The 7,109-nt window shown below is 37.1% G+C and overlaps 1 long non-coding RNA gene across 1 annotated transcript; it reads right to left on the reverse strand.

The window, feature by feature from the left end:
* Positions 1-1,597: 1,597 nt before the first annotated feature.
* Positions 1,598-3,389, reverse strand: LOC127853394 (uncharacterized). Its single transcript, XR_008036592.1, has 2 exons — positions 2,235-3,389; positions 1,598-2,180 (listed from the first exon to the last, which is right to left on the reverse strand). It is a non-coding gene; the product is annotated as an uncharacterized LOC127853394 (long non-coding RNA).
* Positions 3,390-7,109: the final 3,720 nt, after the last annotated feature.

A 7,109-nucleotide genomic window follows, 5' to 3' on the forward strand; every position in this document is an offset into this window, starting at 1 on the left:
AACACCACATTATACTCACAAAATGCAATCATTTAAGACTGCAGCACCACATTATAATCACAAAATGCAATCATTTAAGACTGTATCACCACATTATACTCACAAAATGCAATCATTTAAGACTGTATCACCACATTGTAATGCTTATGACGTTTGGTAGTATTGAGAAAATTAATGAACCTAGTCTACAAGAAGCATTATAAAATAGTTTTTGTCTGTGTCCACATCCAATGCAATCGTATTCTTGATACAGTATTATCTTATGGTTTGAAATCGTTTACAAGTAGTTGTTTGAATTTGTTTTGTAACATGACGATGCTGAAACAGATTCCGAAACATACCCGTTGTAGGAGTTTGTGTGGTCGTCGCAGTGGTAGCTGTTGGAAAAATACGTAGAGTCATGAACATATGACCGAAGTATAAACAATATGGTAAATCGATTCCATTAAATACATTAATATCCGTGTCGAAGTTGGTGTATTCGACGCATGCGTATCAACTGACACTACACATATGATTTAAGTGCATGCGTGAACAATTTATGAATTAAATTAACACAATGAGAAATAATTCGAACTAGAACAGTCGTCTAACGAGATAACGACGGTTAAAAGATATAATATTTACTCTACGTTCACTCGTTTCCTAACAGAAAATTAATGCATTCATAGGAACGTATTTGAAAATAATCTTCAATAATAGTCTGTTTTAGCATACATATATATGTGCTTAACGAGATGTGCAAATGAGATTGATATATCGTGTTTGATTGCCCATACTTAAGAAATAATTCGTGTACATTATAGTTTGTTGTCGAATAACCCACGGCCGGAAGTTTAGATGCGTAGGGATTAAACCACGAGTGCGAAGCACGAGTGATTTGAAACCACGCATCTAAACTTCCGGCCGTGGGTTATTCGACAACAAACTATAACGTACACGAATTATTTCGATTCTAACACGATTTTTACTAAAGATTTATAGAATGTATCTTATTTTTCTTGCATACTATTTTATTTGAAGCTCCGCCCATAAAAATAGCTTTCGGCTGTTCTGTCGATCAGATATCCGCCCTCAATAACAGCCAAACTGGATGGAAAAAAAACCATTTCATTTCTCATGTTTGGTTAAATAAGAACAACAACAACGTGCGTAAACTAACATGTTTTCAATGTGCACTTTAAATTAACGCAAGAGTGTTACATCTACAAGAAAACAACACTGTATAGGTGATAATAAATTGGAATAAACTGACGATACTGTACAGAACAAATAACAAATAGTTTTAATTCAACGTCAGCCATTTTAGTATCGAAGCAGCAGACGAACACCGTGGGAAATTAGGTCAATTTTACGCATTTCTGTTCATAGCGTAGTATTTTGTCACGTGACTTTCATTCATAAAATACCGGATTATTACGCTGGTGGAAAATGTATCGGCATGTTTTGTTTAGCTACAGCGCGTTCTTCAGAGTATAAGCTCCGCCCATAATTTGTTGCAGAATAACCCATGGACGATTTTCTTCTTTGTTTATATGAAATTTGGCACGTGCCGTGTTAGAATTGCTGTTATACAATTGTGTTAGTCTGCATGCACCTAGACTGTTTCTTTAAGCGTATGAAACTGTTATTGTGTTAGTCTGCATGCACCTAGACTGTTTCTTTAAGCGTATGAAACTGTTATTGTGTTAGTCTGCATGCACCTAGACTGTTTCTTTAAGCGTATGAAACTGTTATTGTGTTAGTCTGCATGCACCTAGACTGTTTCTTTAAGCGTATGAAACTGTTATTGTGTTAGTCTGCATGCACCTAGACTGTTTCTTTAAGCGTATGAAACTGTTATTGTGTTAGTCTGCATGCACCTAGACTGTTTCTTTAAGCGTATGAAACTGTTATTGTGTTAGTCTGCATGCACCTAGACTGTTTCTTTAAGCGTATGAAACTGTTATTGTGTTAGTCTGCATGCACCTAGACTGTTTCTTTAAGCGTATGAAACTGTTATTGTGTTAGTCTGCATGCACCTAGACTGTTTCTTTAAGCGTATGAAACTGTTATTGTGTTAGTCTGCATGCACCTAGACTGTTTCTTTAAGCGTATGAAACTGTTATTGTGTTAGTCTGCATGCACCTAGACTGTTTCTTTAAGCGTATGAAACTGTTATTGTGTTAGTCTGCATGCACCTAGACTGTTTCTTTTAAGCGTATGAAACTGTTATTGTGTTAGTCTGCATGCACCTAGACTGTTTCTTTAAGCGTATGAAACTGTTATTGTGTTAGTCTGCATGCACCTAGACTGTTTCTTTAAGCGTATGAAACTGTTATTGTGTTAGTCTGCATGCACCTAGACTGTTTCTTTAAGCGTATGAAACTGTTATTGTGTTAGTCTGCATGCACCTAGACTGTTTCTTTAAGCGTATGAAACTGTTATTGTGTTAGTCTGCATGCACCTAGACTGTTTCTTTAAGCGTATGAAACTGTTATTGTGTTAGTCTGCATGCACCTAGACTGTTTCTTTAAGCGTATGAAACTGTTATTGTGTTAGTCTGCATGCACCTAGACTGTTTCTTTAAGCGTATGAAACTGTTATTGTGTTAGTCTGCATGCACCTAGACTGTTTCTTTAAGCGTATGAAACTGTTATTGTGTTAGTCTGCATGCACCTAGACTGTTTCTTTAAGCGTATGAAACTGTTATTGTGTTAGTCTGCATGCACCTAGACTGTTTCTTTAAGCGTATGAAACTGTTATTGTGTTAGTCTGCATGCACCTAGACTGTTTCTTTAAGCGTATGAAACTGTTATTGTGTTAGTCTGCATGCACCTAGACTGTTTCTTTAAGCGTATGAAACTGTTATTGTGTTAGTCTGCATGCACCTAGACTGTTTCTTTAAGCGTATGAAACTGTTATTGTGTTAGTCTGCATGCACCTAGACTGTTTCTTTAAGCGTATGAAACTGTTATTGTGTTAGTCTGCATGCACCTAGACTGTTTCTTTAAGCGTATGAAACTGTTATTGTGTTAGTCTGCATGCACCTAGACTGTTTCTTTAAGCGTATGAAACTGTTATTGTGTTAGTCTGCATGCACCTAGACTGTTTCTTTAAGCGTATGAAACTGTTATTGTGTTAGTCTGCATGCACCTAGACTGTTTCTTTAAGCGTATGAAACTGTTATTGTGTTAGTCTGCATGCACCTAGACTGTTTCTTTAAGCGTATGAAACTGTTATTTGATTCCGGGTTGAGATTGTAGCTCGATCCATTGAACAAATCGCCATAATTGACATTTACACGTATAAAACAACTGTTCAAATTAAAATGTTATGGTTTGAAATCCATAACATTTAGTTGTTTTGGTTAGATTTTTTTTTGTAACGTGACGATGCTGAAACAGATTCCGAAACATACCCGCTGTAGGAGTTGGTGTGGTCGTCGCAGTGGTAGCTGTTGGAGAAATACGTAGAGTCATAAACATATGACCGAAGTATAAACAATATGGTAAATCGATTCCATAAAATACATTAATATCCGTATCGAGGTTGGTGTATTCGACACATGCGTATCAACTGACGTTATAAATATTATTTAAGTTCATGCGCGAACAATTTATGCACTAAATAAACACAAAGAGAACTAATTAGAATTAGAAAAGTCGTTTCACGAGTCTATTGACAAGATAACGGCGGTTAAAAGATATAATATTTACTCTACGTTAACTCGTTTCCTTACATAAAATTAATTTAATCGCTGGAACGGATTTGAAAATAATCATTCATAATAGTCAGTTTCAGCATGCATAGAAATCAACGAAATCAATCTCCAAGCAGAATTGTCGTTCCTTGCTCTCACAGACAATCTCTGCCATCACAAGAAAATCCTACCAGATTTGGTAGGTTGTTTTGTTTGTGTTTCAGAATTACATTTTGAAAAGTAGTATCATTTTCTTTTATATTTAGAACATAGAGTATAAATTTAGACTAATAATAAACAAGACTTTTGCCAAGCAATATATGTCCTCTACCGGCTCCACCATTGTCAGATTTTGTTTTGAATTTGTTGTCATAGCAACCAGCATTTTTGACGTAGGAACAAAATGAAATGACGTGCATAATGTCCGTATTGCCATGTTTCAAGTTTCATGGAAAAAATATGAAAAACTTATAAAGTTATTGAAGGATCCAGAAAACCACAATTTTCAGCAGTATTTCTAGTCTATTTGTTGCCATAGCAACCAGATTTCTTTACGTAGGAACAAAATGAAATGGTAAATAAAATAAATAAAAGGTCGCTGTGGTGTGCTGGATACGGTGTCCGCCTAGCGACCGGGAGGTCAAGGGTTCGATCCCCACCGTGGGAGCGTTCTTTATATCTTCCTTAAAGACACCAAGTACTGGTTCTAGGCCCAGGAAACGGACTCGAGAGCGTTTATATAAGCCCTTGGCTTTCGATGCAATCGAGCTAAAATAAATAGGTTTAAACTAAAATGAAATGACGTGCTTAATGTCCATATTACCACCTATCCATGTTTAAAGTTTCATGAAAAAATGTGTAGAACTTTTAAAGTTATCGCAGGATCGCGAAAGGTGTGACCGAGAGACTTACTGACAGACAGAGCGCAAACCATAAGTCCCCTCCGGTGAAACCGGTCGGGGACAAAAATATATTACCTAAATTTAAAAAAAATAAAAATAAAAACGGTACATTATTGAACCACGTGGTTGGTTATGAAGGCAGGGATTTGACCCAGCTATGCAACGAGATGTGCAAATGACTTCAGCGATTGATAAGATGCAAAAATCGTGTTTGATTGCCCACACTTGCTGTTTTGCAATGTGTTGGTCTGCATGCACCTAGATTGTTTTCTTAAGCACTACGTTTGACACTAGAACTTGTATGTGTCTTGTTCTGAGAAAACTTGGCATAATGCATGTGCGTAAAGTGTCGTTCCAGATTAGCCTTTGCAGTCCGCACAGGCTATACAGAGACGACACTTTCCGCCTAAATTGGATTTTCGGTAAAAAGGAACTTCCTTTAAACGAATAATGCCATTAAAGCGGGAAGTGTCGTCCCTGATTAGCCTGTGCGGACTGCACAGGCTAATCTGGGACGACACTTTACGCACATGCATTTTGCCCAATTTTCACAGAACAAGACACATATTATCTCACAGTCCCATTATCGGCAATATGCACGTTTCATTCTTGACGATTGTCCAACTACTACTACGGCCGCGCCCGGTTTATGTACACCAATGGGGCACCTTTTTATATTTGTAAAACTAAATATTCTATTCAGCGTTTATAAAAACACGACGTCTTTTTTAGCAACAATGAATAACGGAGCATTGTAATTATGTCATAATTCAACGATATACGTCTATAGCTGCTCTACTTACGGCATTTATTGCATGTTTTTGGACACATTAGCGTTGCCAACTGCGCGTCTCCGCATATAGCTGGATAGTTGAGCTGGCAAGCGTTCTGGTTTTGTTCTACGCAGCTGTCACCAATGACGAACCTCACGACGAGCACAAGAAGGCCTTAAAAAACAACAAAAAACCCATCGGGTACCATTTGAATATCCAAATAAAAAAGGGCTATTTGGCTGCCTATCGGATAGCGCGGTTATCTTTATACGAGCGTCTCATGTAGGCTGCGTTAGCACATGTGAGTTTAGTTGCGGGTACGGATTGCATCCTAGGAATAAACAGTGTCTACACATGCATTAATGAATTTGAATATAAAATAGAAACAATCTGGAGATCGAGTTTAATTAATTATAATCGATTTATTTTAATGTTAATTATTTTAATTTACGCTTAGCATTATGCTGTAGAGTCCCAGCGGAAACAACACGTATCATAATTATTAGGATCGGATTCTTCCGACAACACGAGGACAATCCAAATTAACCCATTTATGCCTAGTGGACTCTACCATCCTTCTAAATTGGATCAATTTATTTCCAAAATAAGGGATGTCTAGTATTACTATATTTATTTCTATATTTAAAATATTTTTATCAGAAATTCCTTTAAGCAAACAGCGTAGACCCCGATGAGATTCCGCATCATGCGGCGTCTCATCTGGGTCAAAGCTGTTTGCCAAGACCTTTATCTAGACGCTAGGCATAAATGGGCTAAAAAGCACGAATAAGTCACAAAGACACGCATACAAAAATAGTGTATGTGCACTAAATGACTTATCATTTCTTCTTCCTGCTTAATCGATATGACGTGTTCACAGACCAGAAGAAACACCCCAACACAAATATACCCAACGACATGCCAATACTGCGAAAAGTACATGTTTGCCATTTGTTGCCCCATTATCGTTATGGTGGTTATATGTGTCATTCTATTATGTTTTCTTGTTTGCGATTGTCAAACAAGTGAACACGCAAGGTCTGACATCAGCCACCATAAAAACTGAACCCAGATGTGAACATTTGTCCTAACTTTGTTTTCTCGTGGGAACACCCAACCAATGAAGAAACGTATGAACCGTAGCCATGCACTTAGTCCATTCTTCAGAATATAGGATTGACAGTCTTTATCCCAGCATCTTCGTAAAATCAAAAATCGTATGTATATATATATATATATATATATACTCACATAATCTTGTATACAACGACAACAACAACAACAACAACAACAACAACGTGAATTTGATGTTGCCACGTTGACGACTTCGCTAGAACTTAAATCAAACGCTATTTATTTCTCTAAATAGCCCTACACAAACAAACTTCAGACAACGAATATTCAGCAACGAGAACCATTCAATACTTCAATATAAAGAAGCCGTAACGGTCACATCGTAAGCTCGCGACACTTATGCTTGGCAGTATCCTTTACAAAGCACATAGAATTTTCGTTCACGAGTAACCGAGTGACTTAACATCAAGGCTCCCATATATATTTATTGAGAGCGATCGATATAATCTCAATATCAATTTTTATGTCAATTGTTTTTTGAAAGACATTTCTTTTTAAAACTCAGTCTGGTTGGTTGTAACTTACCAGGCAGAAGGGAGAATTCCATTGCCTCTGTTTGCTCCTTCGGCCCAACTTTAAATGGCTCAGGTCAAACGATTTGAACATGTAATCCTATAG

The sequence above is a fragment of the Dreissena polymorpha genome, chromosome 12 (genome assembly GCF_020536995.1).
Source record: "Dreissena polymorpha isolate Duluth1 chromosome 12, UMN_Dpol_1.0, whole genome shotgun sequence".
Classification (NCBI taxonomy): domain Eukaryota; kingdom Metazoa; phylum Mollusca; class Bivalvia; order Myida; family Dreissenidae; genus Dreissena; species Dreissena polymorpha.